This window comes from Mus musculus, chromosome 7 (assembly GCF_000001635.26).
Source record: "Mus musculus strain C57BL/6J chromosome 7, GRCm38.p6 C57BL/6J".
Lineage (NCBI taxonomy): Eukaryota > Metazoa > Chordata > Mammalia > Rodentia > Muridae > Mus > Mus musculus.
The window spans coordinates 66867732-66887506 of NC_000073.6; the positions used below are offsets into that span (position 1 = coordinate 66867732).

The window sequence follows — 19775 nt, forward strand, 5'->3', positions numbered from 1 at the left end:
AAAGTGAGCACTGGCCGGAGCTGTCCAGGTGGCTCAGACACTTCTGGCAGCTGGTCCTCTGTGAGACTGGAGGAGGGTTGTGGCCCCTCAGAATGCCTGGTCCAGGAGGCTGGTACATGTATGGCCTACGTACTCGTTTGGTGTTCCAGACAGCAGTGGGGGGTGGGCAAAGTTCCTACCAGCTCTCCTTGAAGTGTCTGATTTTTGAATCAGCAGCATTCATGTTCCCTCCGAGGGAGAGAACAGACAAGAGCAGAAGAGAGAATGTGTGACCAAGCAAAGGAGTGTAGCAGGGCTTCCCTCCCAGCAGGAGGCCTCAAGCCAGAAAGTCCACCCGAGGCAGGGGCAAGAGTAATGGACTTAAAAAAAAGTGGCTTTAGGTTGCATATCCCTCCCCCTTCTGCAAAGAAGTCTAGCTTTTTCAGTACACTAATTTCTCATGGAAAATCCCAGAAAAAAAAAAAAAAGTCTCATCGGGACAGCTGCTGCCCAGTTTTGTTGGGCGATTTCCAGCCGCAGATGAAGTGGGCTCATTTTGCACAGCCTTCTTCCTAAGCAACGGGCAATTTCTTGTGCACAACCAGACAGGGAATTCACTGGCTGGAACTCTGGTGGGGTTGCACAAACTGCCTCCGGGCTGAAGGAGCCCTGCCTTCCTCAACCCATGAGTGAGCCATAGATCAAATCCCTGTCACTGGGTCTGAGCAGAGTTAGAGAATGAGACATAGGGGAAACCCAATAAAGCCGTGTGTTCCCGTCCGCTGGAGCAGAAAATGCCAGGCATCATTGGTGGCCGGCTTTGGCCGAGGGGTGGCCAGATCCCAGACCCAACTGTAAAGGGACACAGGGCTCTTCTGCATCTGCCTTGGGGGGCACCTCCTGTCTTGGCTGCACTTAGAGGATGGATCCTCCTTTCTAAGGAAATAGCCATCACTTAGAGATGGGACTTATGAAACGGGGTCCTGTCAGCACCCTGTTAGGGTGTGTCTTCTGGGCCTTCGTGGTTTATAGAACTACAACTTATCCCTAAAATGCAAACTGTTGACCCACCATGAAGGCTGACTTCACTATGGTGAAGGAGACTCTGTGTTTGGGGATGATAGTCAACAGGGCTGTGGGCCTGCTCTGCCCTCCAGGGTGTCATCTGAGTCACGTTTGGCCCATTGGTTTCTTTTCTGCGACACAGTTAATCATCCTGTTGGAGTTGAGTGTTCATGGCACACCAGGGCCCGGCTGTCCTGTCATGGGCCTGGTTGGTCTGCCTCTGTTTGACAAACTGCCTCCTTCAGTATAAACCTGTGTGTTCCAGCAGTGAGCCGACAGCCTAGCCACTGTGTTTGCTTGTCCTTGGGGCTTCACTGTCTCTTGTCAGGGAATCATCTCCCCTCTGTCTTTCTTGTTTCTCCTATCTTAACACTGCTGTCATTCATGTCATGTGTGTGTGTGTATGCATGTACACAAACATGCAATCATAACACCCCTCTCTTTATTACTAGTATACTAGACTAGTAATATACAAATATATACTAGTATATATTGCTAGCATATAGGCACAACCTCATGTACATTTTTAAATTTTATTTTTCGACAGTTTCATGTGTATGGAATGTTTTGATCATCACTCCATGGCTCTCTTGTCTCCCTTCCATTCTCTCTGAACCCCTGCTTCCTCCTTTTCTCCTCCTCCTCCTCCTCTGCCTCCCAGCAAATTCTTCTCCTTCTTTCATATCTTTTAGAAAAGGATCCACTGAGATCATTGAGGGTGTTTGCGTGAGCATGGTGGGTGGTAGTTACTGGAGTGTGAGCCACATAGACATGACCACACCACTGAAGGAAATAAAATGTCTCTCCTATCCCCAGCTTCTATTAACTGCTTATCAGCCAGGAGGCGGGCCCTCACTAGCTTTTCCTTCATCCACGAGGCAATGCTGGTGGGCCTGCTTGTGTGCAAGCCAGCTCAGTTGTTAACTCATGAGTGCAATGGCCGTGTCCTACCCACCCTAGGGCTGGCACTCAGCAGCCACTTGTTTTCATCAGACTGATAAGTGACCAGTCTCTGCCATATGAACTGCTGCCCACTGCAGAAAGGTCTTTGACCAAGGTGAGGACAGGGCTGCTCTGTGGGCATTATTAGCACGTATCCACTGGCTGTGCAAAGGGTTTCATAATGACATCACACGTGTGTGTAGAATGCATTTTGTAGATATCATCCCTCCGTTTTCTTCTTTCTTTCTTCTTTCATCCCTCCAACTTCTCCCCAATATACTTCTAATAATCCCCCTATCATGTTATCCCCATCACCCCAGGATTTCACATACAAGAAAAAAAATTCAGTATTTATCCTTCTGATCTGGCTTATCTCACTTAGCATGATAATCTCTGGTCTCATCTGTTTGCCTGAAAATGGCATGATGTTGTTCTTTATGGCTGACTAATGCCCCATTGTATGTGAGAACCTCATTTTCTTGCTCTGTTCATGCACTGGTGGGCACCAGACCCAGGCCACACACACAATACCACATCTTGGGTGTGTTGAATAGTGCCACAGTAAACAAGGTTGTTCAGGGATGTCTGTTGTAGGGCAACTGGATGTTTTGCGTGTCTGGCTGGAGCACATGGAAGTTCTAGTTTTAGACTTTGAGGGACCGTGGCTGCTCTAACTTCTATTGCCACCAGCAGTGAATAATAACATCTTTTCCCAGAGTCCTTGGCAACACTTGTTGTTTGTTTGTTTTAATAAGTCACTCTGACTACAGTCATATAGGATAACAATGTTGTTTTGATTTACAAGGTTGTTGTAATTTCCTGACAGCGAAAGATTTTAAGCACTTTTTCATGTGTTTATTGGGTGCTTCTTCTTGTTCAATTCATTGGCCCCTTTGCTGATTGAATCGTTTGCTATTTTGGTATTTACTTTTTGAGTTCTTTATATATTCTGTGTATTATCTCCCTGTTTCTGAGACAGAATATATACATGAAAGTGTTCCAGAGAAGGGGTGGCTTTGTCACATTTACCCTTTATATTTTGTCTACACACCTGGCTCCTTGTCACACTTTGAAAACCTAGTGTGAATGGGTGTGGGAGGCGGGGTGGGCTCCATGGCTATCAGGCCAGCGGATCTTAGGGGCCAGTGTCAGTCCTGGCTTCATCACACACTCCTGAGTAACCTTTGAAGAGTTTGTGGGGCCTTCAAGATGGGGCTGTTTGATGTCACAGGCAGTGGCGGAGGGCCAGCGAGCAAGAATGGCAGGGGGGACATTCTGTTGGTGTACACATTCCAGGCACAGTTGAAGCTGGACTGGGAGTTGGGAACATAGCCTTGCTTGGGACGTCAATGTTGAGACAGGTTCCCACCACAAGCAGATTGCCCTGCTTACTGTCAGGGCTAAAGAGCCACTGGCTTAGGGGACACTGTGACTTATGAGGACATAAGGACAGAGGTAGTGTCTATAGCCCAGTTTCCTTACCATAGATGAGCAGGACAGCATGTATCCAAGGTGTGCCCAGGTGAGTGGGAGCCACGTCCTTGTATCCCCAAGACTGGCCTCTTCAAAGGTTGGGCCAAACTTCCCTTGTTGAGAAAGTAACCCAGAGAAGCAGCCAGAGTGAATGAAGCTGGAGGCCCTGCCTGGATTTCTGTTTTCCTTTCCCATGACTTTTTCTTCCCCCCTCCCACCCCCCCCCCATTCCAGTGTGGACAGTAGAGACTTCTTGAAGAACATCCAGCTTGGAGCATATTAAAGAGCAGTTACTTGGAGTCTTACTACACCACTAGCTACCCAAAAAGGGAGTGTAGTTAGGAAAAAAAGCACAGGAGACAGGAACCACTCAAGTCATGGTGGGAACGCAGTGTATTAAAGGACTGTCAGGGAGAGTGTCTGTGACATTCTCCTCAGGGGACCTGAGGGTTCCACCAGCTCACAACCCATGGCATCTGTCCCTAGCTTCTCTCTGAGGGCTTCTGAGATTCACAAGTGTCTTTCTCCTGTTTCTCTCACAGCTGGCCATGACAGGCAGCCGTTGGCCTGTGTTCCAGACGGCTACACATCATTTCTGGATGCCAGATAAAATAAAATGCTTTATAATAACCTTCTGACGAGGCTCCACTGTAAGGCTCTTGTGCAGCATGTGTGTGAGCTGTCGGGGGCGGGGGGTGGGGTGGGGTGGGGTGCGGGGGAGGGGTGGCAGCTTCTACATGGCTGTGATGCTTTCCAAAATAGATGCTGCTGAACAGTTGTTTATAAAGTGAGATTTTTGTAAAGCGAACCAAACTTTAAATTAAGTAGATGAATTTACCATTTAAAAGCAATCTGGAACCCTCCCACAGAGGGGAGGGGCTTTTGGCAGGATCGGAACCAGCTGTTCAGAGTGTGCTTGTCCGTCGATTATTGTATTTTTTTCCCCTTCCATACAGAATTATAACCGTGTAAATCAGATTTCCGAGTCTGGGGCTCAGAGTGGGACACCTTTATGTACGAACAAGATTCTTTCCCAGTGTGGCTGTCTCAAGTATGCATGGCCCCATGACAGCTGGCGGACTGACAGCTTTCTTCCACAGCTAGGGGTACAGCCTCTGTGCAGGGGGCCTGTGGGTGCTCCCACCGCATGCTGGTCCACATGGACACAGGGGTGCCAGCCACACACATGGCACCAGGCCACCCACATGACACCCCGTCCCTGATTCCGCTCTCTCGAGTGTTCAGCTGGCTCCACCTGTGAAACCGTGATTCCTGCCGTAGCTGGATAAGCATGAAGGAGTGTCTTGAGGAGAGATGCATGGGAGGTTAAGACTCAAGTGGAAAATCTGTTAGGGAGCTCTAAGCATGGCTGGACCTGGGGTTTGCAGTAACGTGGAGGTTTGCTTCTCTTGCTTTGTCTGCCTGATTCCCCCCATGTTGGCTTTACTCTCTAGCAGCAAAGATGGCCTTCTATGGTTCAGGGTGCTTTCCCTCTGCGTTCCTATCCCTCAAGGGTTTTTAGTGTGTCAGTGTTGGTGGTGAAACTTTTAAGAGGTGGGACTTAATGGTGACCAGGACATGAAGAGGAATTAGGTAGTCCTCATGGCATCCTGGTCTTGTTCTGGCTTTATCTTTCATCAAGTGATCTATTTCTCTTTATGTGTGTTTATACCATTATGATTCCATATTCAGTGAACTCTTTCCCAGAGGAGAAACCCTTTAGATCTATTTTCTTTATAAGATACCCAGCTTTGGTGTAGTTTGTTGTGCTCACAGGAGATGGACTAATACATGGAGCCTGGAAGTTGCAGCTTGTGTGGTTTTTGGTACCTGTGAGCCAGTCACATCAGACTTCCTAAGAGGGTGTGAATGGTCCTACTTGTGTCCTGTGTATATCCTGGGGCCTATTAATATATTTGTTAATGTATAGTCCTTTCTTCTGTTCCTATAGCAGTGATACCATTAGGTTGGGCTGGTTATAGATAATTATATTGGGTGTGGTCCCCAAAACAAGGAGACAAGGGGGTAAAACTACCCTTTACTTGGCATAGATAGTTGTGTCAGTCTTTCTTCTTGGGTCAGATTTCTGGAGGGGCTCTGGCCACTGATGTTCATAATGTGTTTTGCAATCCCTAACTTCCCCCCTTAGCCATATTATTCCACAGGCAGTGAGAGAATGAAGTGACATTTGAGCTAGGACAGCTCACATGTGACTGTAATTCCAGTTCCAGGGGATCCAACACCCTCTGCTGACCCCTTTGAGCATCTGCATGCATGTGATGCAGATAAGCTCATTTAGGCTACACACTCATGTACATAAATACATCTTTATTATAAGTGATTATAACCCCACAGCTGGCCAAAGACCTCTAATGTATCTGATAACGAATGTGCCCGTTAAGATGCCTGAAGAATTCCAACTGCTCAGTAATAAAAAGACAGTTCAGTTCTTACAAGCCAGCAAAGAAAGGGCTGGAGAGGTAACCCAGTCAATATGGCGTTCATCTCCCAAGCTCAAGGACACCAGTTCCCTCCTCAGAACCTATGCATTAATTTTTAAAAAGCTGAATATTGTGGCACAAGCTTGTAATCCCAGTGGCAAGTTTGTCTGTAGTAAAGTGCAGGCATGTACACACACACACACACACACACACACACACACGAGCAAAGAGCTCAAATGACTCTACAAAGGATAAAATACAGACAGTCAATCAATATATAAGATGCTGAGCACTAAGGGCCACCAGGGAAATTTAAATCAAAATCACCCGGAGACACTTCGCAACTACTCATAGAACAACTAGGTTATAATTAAAAAAAGAAGGCCACTAATGAGTGTTGACAGGGTTCAGAGAATGAAAGCCTTCATATGCTGCTGCTAGGAATCTGAAATAGCATAACCATCTTAGAGAAAGTGTGGAAGTTTATTAAAAGTTTTGAAATTGTGATAGAACCCAGCCACCCCATTTCTAACCCATTTCTAATTCAAGTCCTCCGGGAGACTTGAAAACGTGCATTATAAAAATTTACACATCAATTCTGAGTGGTATTGTTCATGGAGGAAAAAAAGGGAACAAATCAAATGCCTATCTACATGTAAATGGTAGCTAGAGTAAGTATATTTGTGGCTGGGACCTTACTTGGCCATTAAAGAAAAAGGAAACCATCCATGGATGGATATGTGCTCCATATCCAGGCAAGCTTTGCAGTCGGTCTGTGAGTAAAGAAGCCAGCCAGAACACACGACATACTTACGTGAAGTGCTAGGAATCAGAAAAAGTGTTCAGACTGAATGGATATTAATGATTTGTTAGGGTAGAGTGGAGGAAGGCAGGGAACAACAAGGAGTGTGTGGGGTTTGTTAGGGGACACAAGCTGTTCAGGGTAGGGTGGCTCTACAGTCCCATGAGCCACCAAATAATATCCCTGTGTGAATTGCTTGCTTGGCCTGTGAGTCTCACCTCAATGACGCCGTTATGGAATTAAGGGCTGGTGGAAGTGATGACATCTGCCTAGAATCCCTGCTCTTAGGAGGGATTACCTGACTACACGGTGAGCAGAAAAGACCACATGGTCTTAATAAGGGGTGTGGCATGAAATGCCAAGTGCTGCCCTCTCATTATAAACCATACCTGGGGGTTACAGAATATTTACATGCAGAAGTGAAGAGGGATTTGGGAGAAGATAGGGTTCTGGGTTCTTCTTTGTACACAAGGGAAAGCTCAAGGTCTACCCTTCCTTGACAAGAGTTGTCAGAAGCAAATAGAGGAGCGCAGGCGGCTTCAAATACTAAAGAGAAGCTCCAAGTACAGTGTCCACTCGGTTATTAGAGATGGTAAAATGAACTCTAGCCAACATGAGAAAACACAAGGAGAACTAACATGTGGCAGAAAGTCAAAGATGATGAATTTTACAATAAATATAAAGGCATTAGAATCCTAACTTGGAAGATGAGACCCAGGAGAGACTGAAAAAGGTGAGAACATGGGCGAATATTCACAGGCATGATTAAGAGGGGCTGAAGGCAGAGAGTGTAACATGGTGCTATAAAATCTCAGCATAGTGTGTCCCCTCCTTCTGTTTTAACTACTGAACAACTTGTAAGGCTCTGGGCCTGGGTCCAGCAATGGGCCCTTTGCTCATTGGTCTTCCTGGATGGTGAGAACTCCCAGGAAGACCAGTATGCTGTAGCAACTTGCTTGCAAAGACCCTGGTGGTGGCCTCTTGAGAAAGTAGCCTTGGAGTTGTGTTTTTGAGTTAGTGAAATGATTGGCCACTAGGGTAAGAACTTAAGGGATGTAGCCACAGCACATCCAGTGCCTCTGGGGAAAGGCTGAAGAAGTGCCTGACCACAAGAAAGGCTGGTGTGATGGGCTTTGGTCAACAGTTGGGTTTTGCAGGGTACACAAGAAAACTGAGTGTGAGTTACTGCCAGGGGTTTCTGCCCTCCACTGACTTGTCTTGTTTGTTAACTCTGGCGTCCTTCAAGGCTGCTTGCCTAGGGAGTTAAGATGTGTTGGGAATGGGCTGCTCTGCCTCTGACGGCCCTATTGGTAACTTCTTGGTAATCCATTTTGGGCTTGGTTGGGGATAGGAGCCTCCGTGGGTAAGGCTTCTCATAGGACCAGAAGGGCCACAGCTTGTGGCTAAGAAGGATGCTTCATTCCCGGGGTCCTTGTATTTGGGAAACAAGTTTCTTTAGAAACGAATCACATTCTGGTGAGTTGGTCTGGGCCCCCAAAAAAGACTTCTTCCTCCTTGTGCTAGTTGGCCAATTATTTGAGTGTTTCCCTGCATCTTCGGGGACACCTGGAGACCCCACAGGCTTTCAGTGAATTCTCCTGTGGAAAGATTGTGGGTGTTTGATGCATCTGTGAGCAGCCCGGGACATCCAAGAGGCCCACGGGTTTCAGCTATGTTGCTCTCTCCTCTGCTTTGGGAAGGGTGCCATTCTCCTGTACTTTATTCTCTTACAAACTCACTTTAAGACAACAATTAACACCTACTGTGTGGCCCCCATCTGTGTACAGGGTAGAAAGGGGAGAGACAGTCCTCTAGACCTTAGCAGCCTAGGGAGAGACTGAGAGACCTCACAAGGTGTGGCCCAGCTTTGAGAGCTGAGGGACGAAGAGCCTTCAGTTGTTGGATTTGGGGTCGAAGCAATGAAGCTGGGGAATTTGGGTTACTAGCTGGCCCCTCCAAAGGTGAAGGAATTCTTCAGCTGCCTGAAGATTTTTGCGGCTTCCTTGTTGAAGATGAAAGGCCTTCTGGTAAAAGCAACAATGGTCAGGGTCTCCATGGGGGATTCCAGGTGCAGAGAAGGGCAGATGGCTCTACAGGTTTTTGTTTGCCTTGTCTTGCTCTGGTTGAAACATGAACACATTAATTAATTTCTTCCCCCAAGCTGTATGTCGGTGGAATGTTCTATCCTGCCCCTCACCCCCACCCCCACCTGTCTTCCATCAACTTAGAAGATAAAGCTGTCAGGCACCAGTAGCCCAGGCTAATCTCTCAGCTAAAGACTTTGCTGAAGGGGGTGGAAAAAGACCCAGGATAGTTCTAAACACTGCTGGGTTTTCGTTTTGGATTTGAGACTGCCAAACTCATGGCTCTAAGGCGATTGATTGTCATATGGGGACTCTCCACACTGTCCTGGTTAGGTGACTGCATATACTGGGGTGACCTACCCTGTCCATGCTTCTTAAGGGTAGAAAGGAAGTGGATATCTGTCACCGGCCAACCCCGCCTCCTACCCCCAACACTGCCTATTCACATGTTGAAACTGTAACCCCCAGTACCTCAGGATGTACCCGGCTTTGCAGTAGTTAGGATCTTTCTGGAAAGAAGTAAGGGAGGACCCGACAGTAAGCCTAGATTCAATATGAATGCCATTCTCATAGGGAAGGGGCAGTTTAGAGGGCTGGGAAAAGGGCTCCGGGGAAGGTGCTTGCTGCACAGGAAGGAAGACTTGAGTTAAGATCCCCAGAACCCATAAAAAGCCAACACAGGAGCACGTGCCCAAGAGACATGGAAGCAGAAGCCCTGGCAGCTCATGGGCTGACTTATGCAGCAGCCAGCAAGGACCCTGTCTCAGAGGAGGAAGGCAAAGATGGCTGCCTGAAAGCATCTCCTGTCCACATTCATGCTGTAGCATAGGCATGCCCAGGCTCTCATAGAAACACACACACACACGTGGAACAGATTTAAATCACCGATTTAGACACATACAGCATGTGAAGGCACAGGAATCGAGGACAGCCTTCTGTGAACCCATGTGAGAGACCCAGGTGGACCCAGCCGCAGGGCCACCTTCATCCCATAGATCCACCTTCCACAAAGTGTATTTCTGTGGTTTTAACACTGCTCTCTCTGCCCCCACCCCCAACCTAGGGTACTTTATGACAGACCTAGAAAGATGATACTAGTTTATTTACAAGTACATTTAATATTTATTCAAGGTTCAGATGAAGAGCAAAGATTGATGGGAAATTCACCAGAAAGGTCAACACTCTACCTTAGTTTGGGGTCTTCTATGCTGGTCAGGCTGCTGGGCCTTTACTCAGTTAGGCACTGAGCCTTTTTCTATCTGATTCTGACTTGCATTGCCTACCTGCCTTAAGTTCTTCTGCTGACTAACTAATTAATTAACTAATCTGCAAATGTCCCTCCGAGGGTTGTGAAGGAAAGATCCAGTATGGCTCTCTCCTGGCCTCACAGAAGGCTGTCTTCTATTCCCGTGCCTTCCCATGCTGTATGTATATGTTAATTATAATTAAACTTTGCTGTCGCTAGGTCTTTTAGGATACAGCGGAGGTGGTGTCTTCATGCCCCATCATCAGAAAGCTTTGTCACATTTCCTGGATTCATGTTCCCAGCAGATGTCTTCAGATCTGCTGGGAACATCCCTTTTCAGCAATGAGGCTTCTCTTGGCTTCCCCTACTGGGGGTTAGGGGGCAGGTAGCACCCAGCTGTGCAGACTCTGGGCTTGGTAGATGTTCACTGCACTACTGTGGCTTTCCTTGCAGGATAGGAAGGTGGTGAGAATCCTGGGTCTCCTTCCTTAAATGTGTATGAGGCTGCCATCTGCAAATGCCGCTGGAGGGAGCAGCAGCAAAGATGGAGTTAAGGGGGTGTCCTTCAAGAACTGCTTTCCTCTGCTATCCATCCTGAGGAACTCCTGTCTGCTCTAGCTCCTACCCAGACACCTCAGAGTTGCTTCTCTAGCCTGTGGCCTCACTCACTTGGAGATGCCCAATGGCTCCGCCCTCGAGACGCCCGGTGACTCCTCCCTCTTTTCACTGTAGCTCCACCTCCATGGCCATCTTCAGCCGGGAGAGGAAGAGCATTGCCATCCTTCCTGTTTTCCCTGATGAGCCACCCATTCTGCCATGTCTCCCCACCCTGGCCTCACCATTTCTCACAGTTCAATCTTTGGTTCCTCTGCCTCCATCTAGTCCTGTGGTTTTGCTGTCCCTGAAGGGTTGGTGTTAGGGCTGACGCTTCCTAAAAGCCCATTGGTTTTCCTCATGAACGCCACAAGTCTACGTACCCACCAACCAGCTTCAAGCCATCTTAACTGTACCTTAACCCACCAACCGCCCCTCCCCCCCCCCCCCCCCACTACCACCGTGCTTTTCTTCATTGCTGGTATCCCTGGTTCAGTAACTGGTTCCGTTACTCACGAGGTAATCCTGGATCCACAAGCCAGAATCCCACTTTGTGGTCCTCCCGTATTCACACTGTTAGTTCGAATGCTGTGAATTTCACCTCCTGAACCTTCTTGTGTCCTTCCTCCTGCAGATTTCTTTTTGTCTAGCTATCATCCCTTTTCAACTAGGAACCTGTTGCCTGTAGCAGCCAAGGCAACACAGTTAACGTGCAAACCCCAGATAGCGTCTAGCTCCCGGAATTAAAAAAAGCCCTTGACAGTTATCTTTTTTACCTTCACCTGTTTGTTATTGTCCAGTGCTCAGGCACTCTCTAGTTCTTAGCCTACTGTTTCTAGAATATGCTGTGCCCCTTTCTTTTCTTGAAGCCTGTGATGGATTGGATGAGAAATGTCTCTCATCATCTCTGGAATTTGAATACTAGTTCAGGGGGACTTAGGAAGTGTGGCCTTTCTGGAGGAAGTGTGTCACCAGGGGGAGGGCTTTGAGAGTAACAGCGCTCCTTCGCACTTCCACTTTCCTTCCTGTTCCATGACTGTGATTCAAGACTCTTAGCTCATTACTCCAGCTTCCATGCTTGCTGCCCATGTCTTTGCTTCTCTGCTCATGTAGGATGTAGCCCTCTGGAACAAGAGTGGCCTTGGTCATGGTGTTTGCCGCAGCAGCAGCCTGAGTACACAGGTTCCTGATGAAGTTCTCGGCCATTTTCTCTACCCATTAAATAATTAAAAGGTAGGGGAAAAGTCTCACCAGAAATCTTGGGGGGGGGGGGGTCCCAATGAAGCCACCATATAATACTGGAAAAAAATAGAGGACCCCTCTCCCAGTTTTTAATCTTATTAATGAAAAAAGAGCTGGCTCAAATGGAACCCTGAGAAGAATCTGTTAGAGTTTAAAAGAAAATTTCTGGGACACTCAAGCTGTAAATCTTGCAATTGGGGGGTGGGGATGGAGAGAAGGAGGGAAAGTCGTTCCGTTTGATTTAAGCGAGCATGAAGGTCAGCTCATGGCAGGGAGGGGAGCTTTAGAAAAATGGGGTGGCCTTTAAAGGTCTGCTTAGGTTTCGGCCAGCATCTGAAAGAGAGAAGAGAATGAAAAGAAATAGCCACTCCCTTCTGTATCAGGACTCAGAGAGATGGACAGACCCTGCTGAAATCCTTGCTGGTTCTCAAGACCTCACCGGAGAGGGGGAGTCTTGGAAGGAAAAGTATATTAAGGTGAATCCACCTTTCTAGTCCCCTAGCCAGATCCCAGACTGACCTGCCTCACACCGGTAACCCTCATGGGACCTCATTACTAGGACTCTCTCCACCTAAAGGGAGGCTACATTATTTATTAGAACATTCCCATACTTGCAGCTAGAATCTCTCTGTGATCCCCATGGTTTAACTGTTTCTGCCCCTTGGTTTTGATCTCACAGTGTGAGCTTGGGAAGCCTCCTGGCTAAGGTTTGCCCATCCTGTGATCTGTGCATTTGAGTAGCTGCAAGGATTCACGGTAACTGAAAGCTTGGTCCCTAGGAAAGTGTGGTCTTGGGAGGGGAGTGGAGCCTTTGGGAGCCGTGGCCTAGCAGGAGGTCTTTATGTCATTTGGGTATATGTCTCAAAAAGGGTTGTCAGACTCTGATTTGCCCTTTCTCTTTCCACTAACCTCTGAGAAGTGACCAGTCCACTTCCAGGTAACCTCATCTGGGTAGGAGAGCCGGCTTGGTCCCATAGGATCTTTCCAGCCATGCCCAGAGCTACAAAGTCGACATGTATACAGAAATCATGCCCTGTAAGTAGAATCAGAAGACATTCAATTAACAGATTTTTATCAAGGACCTGTGTCCTTGTGCCACCATCTGCCACCCTCACTAGAACAGAACTCATACAAGCTCCAATGCTTTTGAAATTTCTGGACCTGTGAACTAAATAAACCCTTTCTCTTTATAATGTTAATTGTCTCGGGCATTTCAGTGCAGTAATGCAAAGCTAATAATATGCCCTTAGTTTAAAGTGTGGTCACTTATCTTCCTCCCTTAGATTATTTGTAGCAATGTCTGCTGCTTCTTCCCCACACTTGTGCTGTGTATAATTTTAAATTGTATTTCCTGCTCATTTAGTTAATGTCTACACCTTCCCAGTGGTCCCCACCATTGTGGTAGTGTTTACCACGCTCGGGTCCTTGATATAAATATCCATTAACTGAATATCTTCTGATTTTACTTATAGGTAGTAGTTTCTGCATGCTTGGTGTCTTTGTGGCTCTGAGCATGGCTGGAAAGATCCCATGGGGCTAGGGCAGCTTCCCTACCCTGGCCCTGCACCCTTGGCAGAGTGTAGACCTGGGTCACAACAAACTGCCTAGCATAAACATGGTTTTGAACTTTAGGGGTATCAGCTCCTCGATTGGAATCTTAACCACACAAAGGGGAAAAAAAAAAACCCTGCAACTATTTTTCCACCTTTCTTTTTAAGGAATTTACATGAAAAAAAAAAAGATGGCTTTTATAAAAATGACTTGGCCTTGGAGGAAGTTATTTAAAGAATTTTTACTTGGAGAGCAAAAAAGAAAAAAGTTTTCCTCCTTCTTGTAAGAAACAAAAAATAGGAGGGCATTATTTTTCAAAGATGGTTGGCTTTATACAGCTATGAGGGAGGGGCTTCGCCTGGCTGGGAGCTCGGGGTCACATGGGTCATCCTTTCAGTCAAAAAGGTAGTTTTTTTTATAGACAGATGCTTTGCTTTTAAATTTTATTTATTTAATTTTTTTAAAGGCACATTTCTGTCTTTTTTTTTCTCCTTTTGAGCTAATAGTTCTTTTGGAGAGCATCGACTATGTAATCTATGTGTGCTTGGGCTTTCATACCATGCCTAAGCATGCGCAGCTGGTCCCATCTGACCCAGGCCCCAACTTGACTTTGATGTGGAAGCATGGTCCTGGCTCCTGGAATGTGGGAATATTGGTATACCAAGAAGTCTGGCCTGTGCTAACCCATATCCACCACTGGCAACTCCCTGACTGAGTTCTGTCAGATGGTGACTCAGACTAGAAATGGACACTCAGGTCTCTGACAGTGTTTTGCCCCAGAATCAGATGAGGCACAGTGGGAGGGGACTAGAGAGCAAAAGGCACATCACCTGTGGTCCCTTGGAGGCACCAGGAGGGGGCTCTGGATATGGTTTATTTTGGCTTATGATTTCAGAGGGTTTCTGTCCATTATAGAGGGAAAGGTCTGGTGGAGGGTCTTGGTCATGACATTGGGCACAGCAAGTCTTCTTAACTCTTGTATACAGAGGTTACTGAAATGAAGAAGGCACCCAGGGTCTTCTCCCTCACTGTCCCCCTGTCTCATTCTGGTTTGCCCTAATTACAGTCCCCATCTCAGAGCTGTAAGGTGACAATAAGGGATAGATAGCCTTCCTCTTGGCCCCGGGCAGACCCTTTCTAACTCACCACACTGGTGTGTAGAGTCTCCTGGAATCCCGCACCTTGTTTACGGATAAGCTGGAGAAAGCCAGTAGTTTATGTGGTTGAGACAAGGTCTGGTTCTGATGCTCCGGCCTTTGGCTGTCCCCGGTCCCATGAGTCACAGCGAGAAGACATTCTCGTTTCTCACCTTGGAATGCTGGTGTGGGAAGGGCTGACACCAAGGGGATCATAGTTAGCTGTCAACATTTCCCATTTGTGTCCCTGGTCTCTGACGCCTTGGCCTGAAGTGCCTCCTCCTGTCCACTCAAGGTTGCTCAGTGCCCTTGGGCATCTGCCTGTATTTCCTCCACTCTGTTTTTCTCGGCCATCAAATTTGCTTCTGTGATGGGAGAAGACGTCCTCTTCCTGTGCCTGGGCACAAAGAGCACATTGAGACCATCCCTGGAAGTGGCCTTAGGACACCTTAGGACACTAGAGCCTTGCACAGAAGGAGTTGGAGGAATTTAGGGAGGAACTCAATGTCCAACATTTTTTATTTTTCCACAGAGAATGCTTAAATATTTTTATTATTATTCTTTTTCTTTGAGCTAGAGATTAAACCCAGGGCTTCAAGCATGCTAGATTAACCCTCTGCCATTGAGCCATGCCCATAGCCTGATACTTTAATTTTTAATGAAAAAGAACATTTATCTCATTGGATTGGTTAACGAATAGTTGAGATTTTTTTTTATTTTCCAAGAACAAAATTAGTAACTAAATAACCATTTATATAGTTTTCATATGTGTGCTCATATGTATGTGTAGCGAATGTGTACTGTATGGTGCCTATGCATATACATATGCAGGTACACGTGCCTGTATGTATACACATATGCAGGTACACGTGCCTGTATGTGTACACAGAGGCCAGAGGGGGTCATAAGGGGTCCTGCTCTTTTGCTGTTCAGCTAGTCCTTTGGAACAGGGTCACTCAGAAGTTCCAGTGAGTTCCTCTGTCTGTCCCAACTCCATAGGCCTGGTCCCAGGTCTGTTTGTAACCATGGCCAGCTTTTTGCATGGCTTTGGGGGGTTTGAACTCAGGGCCTCACATCTGCATGCAAGTACTCTTATCAGTCGCATCTCCTCCCCAGTCCCCAGATATGTTTGCTCAGCACTTTTGACAGTTCTGAAACTTGAGGAACAAATCATAATTTGAGTATTGAAAACATTTAACATTTAGACTGCTCTTTATACCTTCATAGCTTCCCCCCACCTTGCCTTTTCCTTGTCATATCCTACAAGACCCAGAGTGTCTTCCGTACTTATGTCAAATTGTCTGCTTTAATGGTTAATTGGAATAAAGAGAGAATAAATGCAAAATAAAAAATATGGAGGGACTTCTTTAAGATCCCCAGGTGAACTAACTCAGCATGTGTTGACAGAGGAGGGAGCAGACTTGGCTTCCAAAATGACCCTGGTGCCTCATGATGTGTCCTCATTGTCAATATGAGGGCCTCTGTCTCTCCCATGATGGTTTGGGGGCCACTCCCCCATCCAGTCTCCAGCCTGCCACCTACACTCAATCTCTCTAGTGATGGGGAACCCAGCACCACATGACCCCTGAGACTTGTTTCTTTTACCTAGAAGGCGCTGGGAAACATGTTGGTGACTGTGATCTGTCTAGCAGGGCATATTTACACACTTTAGGAACTTGAAGGTACACGTGTATTGAGGCTCTCTCAATACAGTCACAGCCGTGGAGTACTAAGTAGGGGGACATGGCGAGATGTGGAGAAGGCAGGTTCCCTCTCAAGAGCTTCCACCTGCCCCCCTGCCCCCCCCCCCCCCCGGGGCCAGGGCCACCTGCATTGGAAGACAATTTCAGTCCGCAATATCCTGTCTCTGTCCCTAAAGCTAGGGCTTGAAGATGGCCTAGAGAAGTGTTCCTCAGCCTGTGGGTTGAGACCCCCTGGTGGTCAAATGATCCTTTCAGGAGGTTGCATACCAGATATCCTGCATATCGGCTATTTATATTATGATATATAACTGTAGCAAAATCACAGTTATGACATAGCAATGAAAATAGTTGTATGGTTGGGGTTACCGCAACACAAGGGACTGTATTAAAGGGCCACAGCCTCAGAAGTAGAGGAACAGAGAAGGGAGCGGGGTTAGGTATGTGCCAATAGTGTGCACTTTGGTAGGAGGAACTGGTTTTGAAGTTCTTTCTTTCTTTGTTTTTGAGAAAAATCTTACTGTGTATCCCAGGCTGATCTTGAACTTATGACCCTCCTGCTTCAGCCGCCTGTGTACTGGGGTCATGATCCACCAGGCCCATGGCCTAGTTCTAGTATTCTGTTATATAGTAAAGCAACTACAATCTGTAGCAATTCATGGTTTATTAAAAAAAAATAATAACCAGAGGGGCTGGTGAGATGGCTCAGTGGTTAACAGCACTGACTGCTCTTCTGGAGGTCATGAGTTCAAATCCCAGCAACCACATGATGACTCACAACCACCTTTAATGAGAAACAAATTAAAAAAAAAAAAAAAAAAACCTATGGGCCGGATCTAGCAGAACCCAAAGTGAGGGGAGGGGTGTGGAGCGAGTGGGGCCCAGAGCAAACTGGGAGTGAGGGGGTGGGATGGGGTGGGGGGTGAAGCAAGCAGGGCCAGAGCAAGAGGGAGAAAGGGAAGGGGAAAAATAACCAGAGAAGAAGGCTACCAAGGTTTCCTGCAGATGGAAATGATAAATGCTTGAGGAGGTGGAGACGCTAATCACCCTGATTTAATCACTGTACATTTTATGTAAGCAGCCGCTGATTATACCATAAATATGTAGACATATATTGTGCATTGATCAGAAAAAATTGCCAAAAATAAATTGAAAGAAGAAATGAAAATGAAATATAAAACAAATGCTCAAGCAGGAACCAATCAGGTTTTTGACATTCAGTTTGTGGTGAGGCCTGGCCGGCACTCAAGTGTGAGGCTGGGTTTAAGCCAGAATAATTGTTTATTCCCTTTTTTAAAAGATTTTTTTAAAATTTATTTTATGTGTATGAGTACACTGTAGCTGCTTTCAGACACACCAGAAGAGGGCATCGGGTCCCATTAAAGATGGTTGTGAGCCACCATGTGGTTGCTGGGAATTGAACTCAGGACCTCTAGAAGAGCAGCCAGTGCTCTTTACCACTGAGTCAGTCTGTCCAGCTCCTTCATTTATTCCTTTTAATTCATTTCCCCGAGTGGGTTTGTTCAGTGACTATTTTCCATAGGATATAGTCCCACCGGAGGCTTCCACAATCAGAGGAGCAAATGAGACTGCGGAGTGAAAACTCTTTCACACCTCAGGTCCTGATCAATGAGCATCACCTGTTTCTTGGTATCCTCCAGGGTCCATGACCACTCACACCTTGGTAGACTAATACTCAGTGCAAGACTATGCTGAGAAGTGTTCAGCAGGCACCTTCTCCCAGGCTATGCCCTTGACTCTCCAACTCTCCAGTCTCACATGTTCAGGTGACAGCGGCTTCTTCTTCTTCTTCTTCTTCTTCTTCTTCTTCTTCTTCTTCTTCTTCTTCTTCTTCTTCTTCTTCTTCTTCTTCTTCTTCTTCTTCTTCTTCTTCTTCTTCTTCTCCATCTTCTTTCTCTTCCTCCTCCTCTTCCTCATCTTCCTCTTCTTTTCCTCCTTTTCCTCCTTCTTCTCCTCCTCTTTCCCCTCCTCCTCCCCTCCTTCTCCTCCTCTTCTCCTCTTCCTCCTTCTCCCCCTCTTCTCCTCTTCCTCCTCCTCCCCTCCTTCTCCTTCTTCTCCTCTTCCACCACCTCCTCCTCCCCTTCTCTTCTTCTTCTTCCTCTTCCTTTTCCTCTTCCTTCTCCTCCTTTTCTGAGACAGAGTTTCAGTGTAGCCCTGGCTGTCCTGGAACTCACTCTGTAGACCAGACTAACCTCACCTGGGATCAAAGGCATGCATCACCACTGCCTGCCTACATTCAGACTCTTACGTGGTATTTGAATGGACCCACTGAAAATGCAGCACTGTCTGTGCCATGACAAGGCGTAAAACCAAGTGTGAACAGCCAGTGTGAACAGCCAGTGTGAACGTCTGCAGGTAAGAACACTAGTGGATGATATCTGGAGATGAATTCTAAGCAAACATTAGGAAAAGTTGTGGCCACCCATGAGCTGTGGCTCTTCATTCATCTGGGGGAAGGTTGGCATGCAGGTTTCATTGAACCTCCTCCTTGGGAACTGGTGTCCCTCAACTCTGTAGCTTTAAAACAAAGCAGAGTGACTCTACAAATTCTACATCAGCAAGTCGGTCATATCCAAGCCACCTGGACTTGGCAAGTGTTGGGAGAACAGAAAGTCGGCACCATTCTTGTTCTTACTCTCTAGGTTGGTTGATGTGGGTAAGAGTCTATGGGACCTCATTCATTCTGTTTGTGTGCAAAGGCAGTGTCATCTGAGACCTCCCCCTTTGCCCTGATCTGGTTCCCCTGCAGGGTCAGAACAGTCTGTGGGCGTGAGGAGACATCCTTGTCTTAATTTTACTTTTTTATTTGTTTGTTTGACGAGTCTGGTGACATATTTTGCTCCCCGGTGCCTTCTGTTTTATAATTTAGAGTTTAAAAGCAGCTTCTGTGTATTTTACAGAGTCTGATTTCTTCAAGTATTTGAATAAGTAAATCACTACTTGTCCATGGTATAGGTTTGGAAAGTGCTGAGGCAGAAAGGAAAAGGAATATCACATATCACCCACCATTAACATTTTATGTTTTCATTGCTCATTTACTTGTTTCCCTGAAAGTGCTTGTTCATATGGTGTTCCTGCAAAATTGGGACCTAACTGTGTATACAGATTTATGGTCATGCCTCTCTATATTATGGAGTCTCCCTAGACAGACTTTCCAGGTTTGAATTCTTGTTATCATTGGCCAGCTTTCTCTACACCTGGGGATTTTGATGAGAATCTTCCCAGGTTCTGAAGATTATAGGATATGTCGAGTAGTGTTACTGTTTCCCAACCCCCCACCTAGAGATCCAGCGTGTTCATGCTATCGACTTTTGCATCTAGAATGATCCGTCACCGTTCTAAAGACTCAGCACACAGGTGGTGTTTTACTCCATGGAAGATGTAGCAGAGCCCTTTCCATGTAAGTCACTGCTAACATGGAAATACCAAATTGCTTTTCATATCTAGATTCCAAGGTTGCATCCCATTCATATCCACATATTCATCTGTTGTGTGGGTC

General features: G+C 46.6%; 1 protein-coding gene across 6 annotated transcripts in view; it reads left to right on the top strand.

The window, feature by feature from the left end:
• The window catches only part of Adamts17 (a disintegrin-like and metallopeptidase (reprolysin type) with thrombospondin type 1 motif, 17), a 313473-nt gene that overhangs the window by 28033 nt on the left and 265665 nt on the right, over window positions 1-19775 (top strand). The window contains exon 1 of one of the 6 annotated variants that reach the window (XM_006540845.4): window positions 11509-11859. The exons of the other annotated variants lie outside the window; for them this stretch is intronic. The gene's annotated coding sequence lies outside the window, so the exon portion shown is untranslated. Of the gene's footprint in view, window positions 1-11508; window positions 11860-19775 lie in introns of those variants that run through there. 6 annotated transcript variants of the gene reach the window in all.